The sequence below is a fragment of the Cannabis sativa genome, chromosome 1 (assembly GCF_029168945.1).
Source record: "Cannabis sativa cultivar Pink pepper isolate KNU-18-1 chromosome 1, ASM2916894v1, whole genome shotgun sequence".
Lineage (NCBI taxonomy): Eukaryota > Viridiplantae > Streptophyta > Magnoliopsida > Rosales > Cannabaceae > Cannabis > Cannabis sativa.
In genome coordinates, this window is record NC_083601.1 from 47799013 (window position 1) to 47815139 (window position 16127).

At 29.1% G+C, this 16127-nt stretch overlaps 2 long non-coding RNA genes across 2 annotated transcripts; both read right to left on the reverse strand.

The window, feature by feature from the left end:
• Window positions 1–1561: 1561 nt before the first annotated feature.
• On the reverse strand, window positions 1562–2936 carry LOC115707981 (uncharacterized). The gene is made up of 2 exons (XR_004009805.2): window positions 2657–2936; window positions 1562–2540 (listed from the first exon to the last, which is right to left on the reverse strand). It is a non-coding gene; the product is annotated as an uncharacterized LOC115707981 (long non-coding RNA).
• A 10771-nt stretch (window positions 2937–13707) lies between these two features.
• LOC133039633 (uncharacterized) lies at window positions 13708–15945 on the reverse strand. The gene is made up of 2 exons (XR_009688717.1): window positions 15025–15945; window positions 13708–14908 (listed from the first exon to the last, which is right to left on the reverse strand). It is a non-coding gene; the product is annotated as an uncharacterized LOC133039633 (long non-coding RNA).
• Window positions 15946–16127: the final 182 nt, after the last annotated feature.

The window sequence follows — 16127 nt, forward strand, 5'->3', positions numbered from 1 at the left end:
TATGAGAAAAAGAGAGATGGGAAGGAGGCGCTGACTGAGCGAACCGTGTCGCGGGTTAGTGGGGCTCCAGGCGGGCTGGGACAGTCATATGGGCTGGGCTGGGCTTTCATTTAATGATTATCCTTCTTTTTTTTTTTTTTGGTTATGGCAGTTTTGTCATTTTTCTCCATTCCTTTTCCAACTCTGCTTCTTTCATTTTTTTTATTCAACCAAAATACACTTCTATAATCCTATTATTACCAACATTATGTAATGAGTCAAATTAGGCAAAATCATTCAACAAAATATTTTGATGGAGAACTAACTTAGTAAATGTCATATAACTAGTGACTGTCCCATAAATTGATAAAGATCTCTAAGTCTAAATATATAGAGTTGTAGTAATTATGATCATGATGTTATTAAATAAAAAGAAATATATATATATATATATATATATATATTTATATAAGGGAGGAGGGAACCTTTGAGGTTGAGTGACACGTATTAAAAAAAATTGCAAACAAACAAATATGAGGCTTAATTAATTAAGTAAAAGAAAATGCATGCCTTTTTAAGTAGAGTAAGTAACATATCAACATATCTCTACTACTACTACTACTACTACTACTGATGAAACAAGACCAATACAACTAGCGATGATAAAAGTACCCGTAGAGATGTTGAACCGATTTCATTCACCGCGGGTATTTAACCCCCCAGTCAAACTATTTCAAATTTCACCGCCAAAAGTTCTGCTTCTTCTCCCCAGCTCTGTTCTCTCCTCCATTTGCTCTGTTCTCTCTTCTCCCATTCATCTCACGCTCTCCTCTGCTTTCTTCTTCCGTTCTCACGCTATTCTCTCTGCAATCTCAGGCATGTTTCTAACTTCAATTTATCCTATTAATTTCATAGATCACATAGATAAACTTAGTTTTACTTTTTTTTTTCTCTCTGCAATCTCAGGCATGTTTCTAACTTGAATTTATCCTATCAATTTCACTAAGCATTTCGTATATACTTTAGTGTGATGTTGTTGCAGAAAGAAAATCTTGAGAGAATAGAAAATGTATAATGTTGTTGCAGAAAGAAAATCTTGAGAGAATAGAAAATGTATAATGTTGTTGCAGAAAGAAAATCTTGAGAGAATAGAAAATGTATAATGTTGTTGCAGAAAGAAAATCTTGAGAGAATAGAAAATGTATAATGTTGTTGCAGAAAGAAAATCTTGAGAGAATAGAAAATGTATGATGTTGTTGCAGAAAGAAAATCTTGAGAGAATAGAAAATGTATGATATTGTTGCAGAAAGAAAATCTTGAGAGAATAGCAAATGTATGATGTTGTTGCAGAAAGAAAATCTTGAGAGAATAGCAAATGTATTGATTGAATTAGAAATATAGGTGAACAGAGTATATATATATATACATATAATGAGGAAAGGGAAGGAGAGGCTCACGGTGTAAGGACAAATAAGTAAAAATAAGTCCCTAACAATCTACCAGCACTCATGCAATTCTGTTAGATGTTGTGTTTTTGTCTTGTGTGTTATAAACAATACCCCAATCAATCTTAGCACGAAACTTTGCATGCAAATTTTTTTTTAGTCCAGTTTCTTTCATTAATTGTTTGGATATATTTATTGATTGTGTTTCTCTTTTTCAAACAAAAACAGGTCTAAAAAATGGATACGCCGCCCGTCTCAACTTTTGAGCATTTGACCACATTTGCCCACTCTGGGTCGTACCGCCATTTCCCACCGCCACACCCCTACTATCTGGTGCCGCCAATTAACATGGCCGATTTCCTCCCGATTCCCAGGATATTTGTGCGCCAACAGCCCCATTCCACCCGACCATTAGCACAAGCAGTACTTGTAGTGGAGCCTTATGTGGAGCCATACTTTGGATCACGATTCTATCGAATTTGGCTTTATTGTCCACTCACAGTCGAACACATACTCGTACCAGTGCTCCGAGAGCGTCCAGAGGGATATTTCATCTTTTGGGACTTGCCCTAAAAGCAAGTCTTCCCTTCTGAATTTGCAAGGTTTATGCTATCGAATTTGGAATTACAGTGGTAGCAAGTCTATGCTATCCAGTAGTAGTTTTCTTTTTTGCTAAAGACCAAACACTTCATTCAACAGGAACTTTTCCAAAAGTTTAGTGAGGACATGGGGACTCACTAAACTTCTCAAAAACTTAGCAAACCATTACAATTAGTAGTTGATTACTCAAATCTATATGAGACTCAAGTAGAATTTGTGAATGCTTTCTTACAACATCTTATACAAACAGAAAAGAAAAAAGAACTTTCCACTCTTATTGTAGCTGTCTCTAAGTGTCACCGTCGGATTAAAGACAGGCTTCTCCGGAGTTGAATCCTTATCGACCACAAAATACCCTACACCACATGGTTAAACTTTGGATCAAACACCTTCAATTATAGTTTTGGCCAACTGCAATTATATCATGCAAATTAATTAAACAGCGTATGCATTGGGTGTAACCGTCTTGGATTGCGGGTTCAGATCAGCAAGCCAGTCTTCAAGTTCACCAGGATTCTAATGTGCATTGAAAGAATAAAATAAAGTTAAATTTCAATGTATTTTCTAAGGAGAATGAAAGAATGAACAAGAAAGAAGGTGCATTTGTAAAGACCTCGGATCATAACAAATACCTTTGGCTTTGTCTTCTTAGATGGATCATACTCGGCCCGAACTTCAAGAACAGTCTCCTTAGGATAACATCCGTGCATTTGATAGGGAAAGCGTATCTGAACCCAACATGAAGAAGTATTAGGACAAAGTCTACAACAAATCCTCGAATAAATAACAGAGAGACACTAGTAATGTGGTAGTAATCTTTTGAATCTTCATCCGAAAATCTTTTCGGAGCGTTCTATATACACTACATTGGAAAAGGGAACCTAAAGAGAAAGAAGAAAATAAGTTGCATATTAGAAGAGAGAGAGTATAACGAGAGAGAGAGAGAGAGAGAGGGGAAATGACAACGAACCGTGCGTGGTTGGTTGGTTTTTGGTGTGTTTGGATTTCTTCAGAGTCAAGAGAAAGAAAGGGGGAAAACTCTGCACTTATGCTTTGTTTGGTAGGGTAGGGTGGATTGAAATGGGGATGGATTAGGGGTATGTGAATTTGGGTTTGTATTATTTGGGTGTGTGCCTTGAAGTTATTTGGCATTAAGGGCAATTTGCGCCCAAACTTCTTAAATTTTTACATTTGTTATGGTTTAACTCCTTTACTCGAAAAATTCGGGCTAAACTCCCTCAACTCGATAATTGTTTTGGTCAATGATCCTTCCGTTAATATTTCCCTGTTAAGTACCAAATAGACCTGCCGTTGTGTACACAAGTGTACACTTGGCGAAATTTTATTAGACCACCTAATATTAATAAAATAAATATTTAAAAATTAAAAAAATAATAATCTTTTTTCTTTTTTTTCTTTTTTCTTTCTTTTCTTTTTTCTTTCTTTTCTTTTTTCTTCGTTTTTTTTTTTTTGGTTATGGGGATTCTTCCATTTCTGGGTTTCAAGTTTTTGAATTTACCAAGTTATCAATTTAGAGATTTTGCTTTAATGCGAGTAAAAAAGAATGGTTGACTATCACCGAAAAAAGCATTCCTGCTAAGTAACAGAGATTTCAAAACTCCAAGCTCTTGCTAAACTCCGGTATTGGACCAAACCAAAGAAGTTGTTATTCATAAACTAATTGTTCTAAGGCCCGAAATCTGATTCAGGGCATCGATATCGATTTTCCGAAAAAACCCATGTTGGTAAGATGGAGACCGGTAATGATTCCGTCGTAACACATTACCCCTGTCCACCGAGACGAACATGGGGAAGAGTTAGGAACCCATGATGCGAGAGCATTGGTTTGTGTAAACAACTTAGGCCATCTTTCTTTGTTGGTGCTATCTAGTTTGTAAATGAAGTTTGTGGCAATATAATTTCTAATACTAATTGAAGATTGAGGTCTTAATACTGCCCATTGTTCATTGATGTTACTACAGGATGGAGAATATGCACTAAGAAATAAAAGAAAAGAAAAAAATAGAAAAAACTAAAAAGAGGAAGAAAGAGGCTGAGAGAGATATATAAAACAAAATAGAAAAAAAAAAAAGAATAAAAAAGTGATATATAGATATATGTTTAGGGTTATATATGTTTTAAAAATTGGAGAAGGTGTAGGGATAGATATTTAATTTTTTTTTTTTTAAATATATATAAAAAATAGAAAATTTTATTATTTATATTTATAAACTTAATAAAAAAAATTAAAAAAAATGAGATAATTAAAGAGAGAGGATATAGATTTATTTAGAGTAATTTTAGAGCGCCACATCACCATCTCATACTTCTCCTTTATATTGATATATTGATATTTATAAGGGAAATTATCCCATATATTATCTATTTTAATTTTTTTTCAAATTTACGGTTTAGGTTGCTCCGGTGGTTTCTATGTAGGTTGTTATGTGGATTTTGGTTGCAATTTAGGTTGCTACGTTGATTGTCATATGAGTTTCTATGGGAATGTCGTAAAAATACCTTATTTATAAATATAATAAAAAAAATTAAAAAAATGAAAGAGTTATGAAGAGAATAAATAGAATTACTTTTACAAATAGTTTTTTTTTTTTTGTTTGGTAGAGATAAATTCACACCTTTGAGTTTGACACCTATTCATGCTTTAATTGAAAGTTTTTTTCAGTTTTATTAGAAGTGATAAAGTGATATGTTATATATAAATATTAAAGATAGATATGTAATTTTTTTTATATACTTAAAGATTTATTTATTTATTATCATTATTATTGAGTTATATATATTTATGGAAAAAAAAAGTAGAAATAATTAATATTGGTGAAAAATACTTTTTCATTATACGTAGGGTAATTTAGAATATTTAAGTTTGGTAAATAATTATTAGAAAAAAAGGTAAAAATTTAGAGTGATTTTAGAGCGCCACATCACCGTCTCATACTTCTCCTTTATATTGATATATTGATATTTATAAGGGAATTATCCCATATATTATTTTTTTTAATTTTTTTTTCAAATTTACGGTTTGGGTTGCTCCGGTGGTTTCTATGTAGGTTGCTATATGGATTTTGGTTGCAATTTAGGTTGCTACGTTGGTTGTCATATGGGTTTCTATGGGAATGTCGTAAAAATGTTAAAAAAAAAAAAAAAAAAAAACTATTTAAAGTGTAAAAATGAAAAATACCCTATTTATAAATATAATAAAAAAAATTTAAAAAAAATGAAAGAGTTATGAAGAGAATAAATAGAATTACTTTTACAAATAGTTTTTTTTTTTTTGTTTGGTAGAGATAAATTCACACCTTTGAGTTTGACACCTATTCATGCTTTAATTGAAAGTTTTTTTTTAGTTTTATTAGAAGTGATAAAGTGATATGTTATATATAAATATTAAAGATAGATATGTAATTTTTTTTATATACTTAAAGATTTATTTATTTATTATCATTATTATTGAGTTATATATATTTATGGAAAAAAAAGTAGAAATAATTAATATTGGTGAAAAATACTTTTTCATTATACGTAGGGTAATTTAGAATATTTAAATTTGGTAAATAATTATTAGAAAAAAAGGTAAAAATTAAAAAAAAAAATTTAATATTTATAAACATAATAAAAAAAAATTAAAAAAATTAGACAATTAAAAAGAGAATAAATAGAATTACTTAGAGTGATTTACAAATAGTCTTTTTTTTTTTGGTAGAGATAAATTTACACCTTTGAGTTTGACACCTATTCATTCTTTCATTAAAAGTTTCTTTAGTTTAATTAGTGTTTGATAAAGTGATATGTTATATATAGATATTAAAGATAGACATAAATAATTTTTTTTATATACTTAAACATTAAAAATTTATTAAAAAATGAGAAAATTAGGAAAGAATAATTAGAAGCATTTGAAGTGATTTTAGAGTGTAACGTCACCGCCTCATACTTCTCCTTTATACATATATAGATATATAGATATATAAATATAGATTTATGTTGGTTGCGGTTTTTTATGTGAATTCTATAAAAAAATACAAAAAATAAAAAAACTTATAAAAATAAAAAATGCCTTTTTTGGAATGGGAGTTAATTTTGGTTTTGAGGATTTTGATTTTCATATTAGAGTAAAACCATATATAGATTATTCAAAAAAAAATAATGGTATTTTTATTTTGTATTTTTTTAACTATAATAATACTGAAGCAATTTCGTATTTAAATTCAATATCCCAATAGCCAATTAAAAATCATATGACTTTCTTATCCTTTGATAATCAACTCGAATCATCAAATTCATAATTTCGAGATCTTTTTTTAATGTATCTTTCATTTTTTTTTATACAAAAAACTTGGAAACAAACCGCGCTTCTCGTGCGGTTTTTTTTTTCGTTTAATGCGAATATTTTCGTAAAGTAATTGATGAAAATTAACTTATAAAACTATATTAAATTTCAAATTTTTTAATATTTTCGATGTATATGTATACATTTTTATTACTAACAAATTTACCTATTTTTTAACTCTTAATAACACAAAAAAGAATAATAGCATTATAGACTTTTTTTAATAATTTTGAACTTATATAAATTTTAATTTATTTAGTTAATTGTTGTCATCTTCATATTTTACTAACACTAAATTCAAAGTCGTGTAAAACTAAGTATTGATTATTTTTATTTATTTATTTATATTATTAAATATAATTAGAAAGGTGACAAACGATAAAAAAAAAAAATAGATTAATATATTTGAAAAAAAAATTGGGTATAAATTTTAAGAATACTTTATTTTAGGAAATAATTTTTTATTTAAGGAAATAAAATAAATAATTCATTTTCTGATAAATAAATATTTTATATTCATTAAATCTGGACAAAATCAATTATTTAATATTCTATATATGGTCAGATTTTTATATTCATTACCCGATTTGATTTCCTGAATTAATTGTCAAAATATTCTGACAATTAATGTGGCGCAGATACTGATGGAGTATCTCACCTATAAATATAAGGTCTCGGTTCCCGAGCTTCTCACTCATTTTGATTATTCAGCAAATTCCAGTTAAAAAGAGTTGAGAGAGCGAAGAAGCCCGAACTCTAAAACTAAAGCTATTGCAGGGATTGAAGCTCAAAGATCAATGGGTGGAGGTATTTCGATCTTTCTTTGCATATATTTACGATATGATTATAGTTTTTATCCGCATTACATATCGTTTATCTATATGTTGTATTTCATGTATTAGATTATAGTCTAACATAGATATCATATTATAAGAAAGAATATTAAATATTATAATAGAATTTAATTGTACATTTTTTTAACAAAATTCAATTATAAAATTAAGGGTAATTACCCCATATATTATTTTTTTTTTAAATTTACGGTTTGAGTTTCTAAAGTGGTTGCAGCGTTAGTTGCAATAGAGATTTCTCTACGATTTTTTGTTGTAATTTAGGTTGCAGCTCTAGTTGCAATAGAGATTTTTATGTAGAATTCCGTAAAAATGCAAAATAAAATTATTTTAAAGTGTAAAAATAAAAAAATTTCTAAAATTAATCAGTAAAAATTAAATAAAGTTAAAATAATCTTATATAACCAAACAAAAAAAAAATAATATACTAAAATTGGAAGTCACTTGTATAATAAAAATAATAATAATAACACTTTTCTTGAAAACGATATAAAGGAGAATAGCATAACAAATTTTACCATAAACTCTTAATAATTATCATGACTAAAGTTTTGGCTAAAAATTACAACTAAATTAGTGAATAGTACACTAAAAACTAAAAAAGTATAAAAGGTGAATATATTTGTGATTATTTTATGCTTATCAAAATATTTGAATTTAATAATTGTAAGGAGTATCAGTTTATAGTAATCACATAAATACATATATTTTTTTTAATACTATATAGAGGTAAAAAAAAAAAAAACCTGCTTTGATTTATATATATACAAACTAAAAGATACCTCATGCCACTACCATTAATATTTTTTTTAAGATATCTTTTTGTGGTGGTTGCAATGTTAAATAAATTATCATAATAATATATTCATCATTAATAATTCTGATCGAGATAATACTTAGAAGACATCATTAAAAAAAAATAATTGACAAAACATCATTAAAAAATAATATGTACTCGATTTGTACATGAATTAATTAATAGGAAAAAGAAAGAAAAAAAAAGAATGGTAAAGGTTTATGTATATATGTATAGACAAATAATTTTTATTAAAATTTTTAATATGTAATAAATAGATTAAAAAAAAAAAGAACAATCTATCATCATCGATTTATTTATATCCTATAAATAGATTAATGTTATATGTAGAATTTTTTTAAAAAAAATTGAAATAGTTATTATCTCTATACAAAATAAAAGAAATGAGAATTTTTTAAAAAATATTTGTTATGAATATTTTAAATGCCTTGAATGAAGAATATTTACAAATTAAATTAAATTTAATTTAATAGAATAGGATGAGTTATATTGTTTAGGATTAGATATTTATTCATTTTTTAAAAATAGAAAATTAAATAAATAAAGAGAGTAAAATAGATATAGACATCTATAAATCTATATATATGGGAGAAAAAAGGAAAGAAAAATAACTAACATATAAGATCGTAAAAAACAAAATAGACTACAAAATTCGTATATGCAGAAAGAAAACAAAATATATATTCTAGCAAATTAATAAAATATATATATTTTTTAAAAAAAATAAAATACTTCTTCAAGAATTAACAAAATATTTTAGTAAAAAAAAATAATTAAATATAAAAATAAGAAAAAAAAAATAGCTAAAAAATCGGTTTGGTTAATGCCAATAAAAAGTTATTGTTAATGCTAATAAAAAAATAAAAAGCATGTCTTTGGTTAACTTATTAAGAAATATGTAGAGAACTTACCATATAATACTCTATTCAAATAGAAGAAATATTACCAAAAGTTATAGAGAATAAAAAATTAAAATTAATAAATCTGTAAAGATATTAAGATTTTAAAAAAAATTAATAAACAATGTGGGATCATAAATTTTAAAAAAATCTCATCATTCAATATTAAGTCTAGAAAAAAGAGGTAAGTAAATCTACATTTATATGTGAAAAGAATAAAAATTTAAAACATTATACATAAACAAGGATTTCTTATTGTAAATATGTATATATAAGGTATTACCCATTAATGTAAATATTTATATTTATTATCTATTTATACGAATAGAAGAGGCTTAATATAACATTATTGAGCACTAACGAAATAAAAAAAAAATACTAATAGAAATTATAAGCATACATAATATATATAATGCAATGAACCTGTCAATCATATAGAGAGAAACTTAATTGTTAATATAAAAAAAATGCTGTATAATAAAGTCTAAACTTAATTTTTTTCAACTAAATATATATATTTTTTCTAATATTTATGTATAACTATCTCACAGAAAATAGTAAAGACTTAAATAAAATTAGAAAGGTTTTCTTTTTCCGGTTTCTTTAAACTTTCTATCTTTATTTTTATTTTTGAGACAAACAAATTATATAAACAAATTACTAGGTAGCAAAATCACAAAAGATTTATTTATTATACATTTGAGGAAAGATTGCAATATAAACATCCCTCGTTTTATTATAAATAAATGAATAGGTGTTTAGGGTGATGATGAAAATGGGCGGAGTTCCTCTATTTTATTATTTTCTATATAATATAATTGAATTGTATGATTTGATTGATTAGTTTTCTGAATCTATACTCAGGTAGCAATATGGATCAACAATTTGAAGGGCAAAATTTTAGTGGGCAACAAAACGTTGGATTCTCTCCAAGCAATTTAAGTATTGGGCTTCATTTTTTGAACAATGATCACCACACTTTTCAACCCAATCATTTGTTTCCTACTAACCACACCAATTGGAGTTGGATCATGAGTACTAGTCCTTGCCTCAATTTGAATCCCTATTCTCATTCGCATTCTTATTCTTATAATTCGAATCCCCCTCCCATATCGCTTTCCATTACTATACCGTATTGGTCATTTACTCCAAATTCTCTCCCGCACCCACAAACTGCTTATTCTCCCTTTTCGCCAATATACTATTACTGTGCTGGAACAGTAATTAGTCATTTCCCAAATGAGCTTGCAGGACCAATGGGTATGTCGCGTTTAGCAGTATTTCTCCCAATGGGTCAGTCGCATGTGGGACCCATTGGTTCCCTGCCTACAAGACCAATGGGTCAGTCGCATGCGAGATTCATTGGTCCCCTGCCTACAAGACCAATGGGTCAGTCGCATGCGGAACCCATTGGTCCTCTACCTACAACACCAACGGGTCAATCTCGTGCCAGAGAAATGGGTCTGCCACCGAATCAAGCTTCAGAAGCAGCTCAGGTCCCGAATTTTTTGTGCTCGGACGATGAGGACGAACAACTAGGTCCTTTCTACTAGACCATCTATTCTAAACAATTGATAGTTTCCTTTAATTTCCATATTTTCTGCTTCTACTTATTTTATTAGCATACAATTTACTTCAAATAATAATTATTATTATTATTATTTATTATTCCAATAGACTAATGACTTTTCTATTAAAATTACTATTATTTCGTAGAAATTTATTATAATATTTCTGTTAAAATCTTAATGTAAACTGCTTCTACATTTTATATATATTTTTGTTATATAATTAAGAATTCTAATTTTTAAGTACCTAAATATGAAACATATGCCTTACACTAGCTTTTAGAACCAAAATTAGATTCTTTTCTCCATTAAAAAAGGCTTAGAAACTGGGTGCCATTTAACAGCCTCATCAATGAGAATTACCATTCTTTTTTTTTAGTAAATTCAGTATATCACTTTCTTTTTTTCATTTCATAGAATCATTCAAAGGATTAATGCCCAAATTTATGGTGTAATTAAAATTAAAAACTTTCCTATACATGACAATTATCCTAATTAATATTATTAAATTGTGTAATTACTAATTTATTATGTGTAGAAAGACTTGATATCCAAACACATAACTCCCTTAATATATCTTTCATTTTTAAAAGAAAAAAATGATAGATTTAATTACATGATTTTTTTTTTCTCTACCAAATTGTTGCTTATACTCTAATAACTTCATAATCTTTAATATACGTTAAGATTTTAGAATGAGCAAGAATATAGTGGAATGCAATTTAAAGATTAAGATTTGTATTTGGTTAGACAGAATAAAAATACATGAATAATAATCAGAATGAGTAGAAAGACAATAAAATCGAATTTATAATGCATAAAAAAAATTAATAATTATTTTTATTTTATATTTAGTTGTAAGTTTAATTTTTTATTTCGGTATTGTATTTTAATTTTACTTTGTTATAATAAATAATGTCATATAATTTAATTAAATAAATAATGTTATTTTTAAAAAAATATTTAATGTATATTTCAATTTTTTTTGTTTAAAAAAAAAAGAAAATAAATGAAAACAGAGTATATAGTGTAGAAAGAGAGATTAAATTCACATTTGTTTGAGTATCAAACTCCTTGAATTTACATGATCGTGCCAAACATAACAAAGCCAATGCTTACCGAGTACTTAAGCAAAGTAAAATCAATAAATAGTCATAAAAAAAAAAAAAAGATAATCATTAATGGTTAAAATTTTTAACAAAAATTAAGTAGCATTGAATATTAATGTAGTAAACACATATATACTACATGTATATTTATAAACCTTTATAAAAAAGAGGATAGTAAAAAAACGTAATAAACTTGTGCCATTTTTCAATGGTAACATAACATAACATACATGTGATACTTAAAGAAATTCCAAACCTTTTTTTCAATCATTGCGAAGACCTTAAATTCCTTATTTTCCCACTTATTTAGCACCAAAATAACAACATTAAATGAAGACATTCCGAGTCTAGCCCACAACAAAACTCTCATTTCTTACAAATTGAAGATGAAATAGGGTTAAAATTAGCAATCTTACATAAGTTAGCAGACAGTTCTCAAACCTTCTAGATAAAATTTGTGTCTTAATTAAAAAAAAAAAAAAGATTATCACCAATGATCTAACATTCCAGTCCACCACGTTAGCTCAACTCTCTAAATTTTTCAGGCCTAAACTCCCATCACCAATATACCGAAATCCATTTATGTGGCTTCTAAATTCTAATACCCTTCTACGAAGAATGTATAAAGAAAGATCAAATTTTAAAAGTGGAGGAGATAAAGAAATAAACAAATGAAATCATTGTTTATATATATATATTTTTGAATAGAAATCATTGTTTATATTTTATTGTTTGATATATTATATAAATAGATATATGAGAAAAAGAGAGATGGGAAGGAGGCGCTGACTGAGCGAACCGTGTCGCGGGTTAGTGGGGCTCCAGGCGGGCTGGGACAGTCATATGGGCTGGGCTGGGCTTTCATTTAATGATTATCCTTCTTTTTTTTTTTTTGGTTATGGCAGTTTTGTCATTTTTCTCCATTCCTTTTCCAACTCTGCTTCTTTCATTTTTTTTATTCAACCAAAATACACTTCTATAATCCTATTATTACCAACATTATGTAATGAGTCAAATTAGGCAAAATCATTCAACAAAATATTTTGATGGAGAACTAACTTAGTAAATGTCATATAACTAGTGACTGTCCCATAAATTGATAAAGATCTCTAAGTCTAAATATATAGAGTTGTAGTAATTATGATCATGATGTTATTAAATAAAAAGAAATATATATATATATATATATATATATTTATATAAGGGAGGAGGGAACCTTTGAGGTTGAGTGACACGTATTAAAAAAAATTGCAAACAAACAAATATGAGGCTTAATTAATTAAGTAAAAGAAAATGCATGCCTTTTTAAGTAGAGTAAGTAACATATCAACATATCTCTACTACTACTACTACTACTACTACTGATGAAACAAGACCAATACAACTAGCGATGATAAAAGTACCCGTAGAGATGTTGAACCGATTTCATTCACCGCGGGTATTTAACCCCCCAGTCAAACTATTTCAAATTTCACCGCCAAAAGTTCTGCTTCTTCTCCCCAGCTCTGTTCTCTCCTCCATTTGCTCTGTTCTCTCTTCTCCCATTCATCTCACGCTCTCCTCTGCTTTCTTCTTCCGTTCTCACGCTATTCTCTCTGCAATCTCAGGCATGTTTCTAACTTCAATTTATCCTATTAATTTCATAGATCACATAGATAAACTTAGTTTTACTTTTTTTTTTCTCTCTGCAATCTCAGGCATGTTTCTAACTTGAATTTATCCTATCAATTTCACTAAGCATTTCGTATATACTTTAGTGTGATGTTGTTGCAGAAAGAAAATCTTGAGAGAATAGAAAATGTATAATGTTGTTGCAGAAAGAAAATCTTGAGAGAATAGAAAATGTATAATGTTGTTGCAGAAAGAAAATCTTGAGAGAATAGAAAATGTATAATGTTGTTGCAGAAAGAAAATCTTGAGAGAATAGAAAATGTATAATGTTGTTGCAGAAAGAAAATCTTGAGAGAATAGAAAATGTATGATGTTGTTGCAGAAAGAAAATCTTGAGAGAATAGAAAATGTATGATATTGTTGCAGAAAGAAAATCTTGAGAGAATAGCAAATGTATGATGTTGTTGCAGAAAGAAAATCTTGAGAGAATAGCAAATGTATTGATTGAATTAGAAATATAGGTGAACAGAGTATATATATATATACATATAATGAGGAAAGGGAAGGAGAGGCTCACGGTGTAAGGACAAATAAGTAAAAATAAGTCCCTAACAATCTACCAGCACTCATGCAATTCTGTTAGATGTTGTGTTTTTGTCTTGTGTGTTATAAACAATACCCCAATCAATCTTAGCACGAAACTTTGCATGCAAATTTTTTTTTAGTCCAGTTTCTTTCATTAATTGTTTGGATATATTTATTGATTGTGTTTCTCTTTTTCAAACAAAAACAGGTCTAAAAAATGGATACGCCGCCCGTCTCAACTTTTGAGCATTTGACCACATTTGCCCACTCTGGGTCGTACCGCCATTTCCCACCGCCACACCCCTACTATCTGGTGCCGCCAATTAACATGGCCGATTTCCTCCCGATTCCCAGGATATTTGTGCGCCAACAGCCCCATTCCACCCGACCATTAGCACAAGCAGTACTTGTAGTGGAGCCTTATGTGGAGCCATACTTTGGATCACGATTCTATCGAATTTGGCTTTATTGTCCACTCACAGTCGAACACATACTCGTACCAGTGCTCCGAGAGCGTCCAGAGGGATATTTCATCTTTTGGGACTTGCCCTAAAAGCAAGTCTTCCCTTCTGAATTTGCAAGGTTTATGCTATCGAATTTGGAATTACAGTGGTAGCAAGTCTATGCTATCCAGTAGTAGTTTTCTTTTTTGCTAAAGACCAAACACTTCATTCAACAGGAACTTTTCCAAAAGTTTAGTGAGGACATGGGGACTCACTAAACTTCTCAAAAACTTAGCAAACCATTACAATTAGTAGTTGATTACTCAAATCTATATGAGACTCAAGTAGAATTTGTGAATGCTTTCTTACAACATCTTATACAAACAGAAAAGAAAAAAGAACTTTCCACTCTTATTGTAGCTGTCTCTAAGTGTCACCGTCGGATTAAAGACAGGCTTCTCCGGAGTTGAATCCTTATCGACCACAAAATACCCTACACCACATGGTTAAACTTTGGATCAAACACCTTCAATTATAGTTTTGGCCAACTGCAATTATATCATGCAAATTAATTAAACAGCGTATGCATTGGGTGTAACCGTCTTGGATTGCGGGTTCAGATCAGCAAGCCAGTCTTCAAGTTCACCAGGATTCTAATGTGCATTGAAAGAATAAAATAAAGTTAAATTTCAATGTATTTTCTAAGGAGAATGAAAGAATGAACAAGAAAGAAGGTGCATTTGTAAAGACCTCGGATCATAACAAATACCTTTGGCTTTGTCTTCTTAGATGGATCATACTCGGCCCGAACTTCAAGAACAGTCTCCTTAGGATAACATCCGTGCATTTGATAGGGAAAGCGTATCTGAACCCAACATGAAGAAGTATTAGGACAAAGTCTACAACAAATCCTCGAATAAATAACAGAGAGACACTAGTAATGTGGTAGTAATCTTTTGAATCTTCATCCGAAAATCTTTTCGGAGCGTTCTATATACACTACATTGGAAAAGGGAACCTAAAGAGAAAGAAGAAAATAAGTTGCATATTAGAAGAAACCCTCTAAAAGTATAACGAGATTGAAAATGAACGCTCCCTCTAAAAGTAGAGTACGTAGTTGGAGCCAAAGTAAATAGTAATATGATCCTGAACAAAAAAATTGCAAGTAAGGGTAAGCATCACAGAAAACACTAACTGGGACCACTTCACTTATTTCCACATCCCAAATTCATAGAGTGAAATATAACAATCTATACAATTAGACAAGATGAAATTTGTGTTGGGTTTCCTAAATATTAATTATTCAAGAAAAATGTAGATGTCAATCCGAACGAAAGAGAGAGAAGAGAGAGAAGAGAGAGAGGGGAAATGACAACGAACCGTGCGTGGTTGGTTGGTTTTTGGTGTGTTTGGATTTCTTCAGAGTCAAGAGAAAGAAAGGGGGAAAACTCTGCACTTATGCTTTGTTTGGTAGGGTAGGGTGGATTGAAATGGGGATGGATTAGGGGTATGTGAATTTGGGTTTGTATTATTTGGGTGTGTGCCTTGAAGTTATTTGGCATTAAGGGCAATTTGCGCCCAAACTTCTTAAATTTTTACATTTGTTATGGTTTAACTCCTTTACTCGAAAAATTCGGGCTAAACTCCCTCAACTCGATAATTGTTTTGGTCAATGATCCTTCCGTTAATATTTCCCTGTTAAGTACCAAATAGACCTGCCGTTGTGTACACAAGTGTACACTTGGCGAAATTTTATTAGACCACCTAATATTAATAAAATAAATATTTAAAAATAAAAAAATAATAATCTTTTTTCTTTTTTTTCTTTTTTCTTTCTTTTCTTTTTTCTTCGTTTTTTTTTTTTTGGTTATG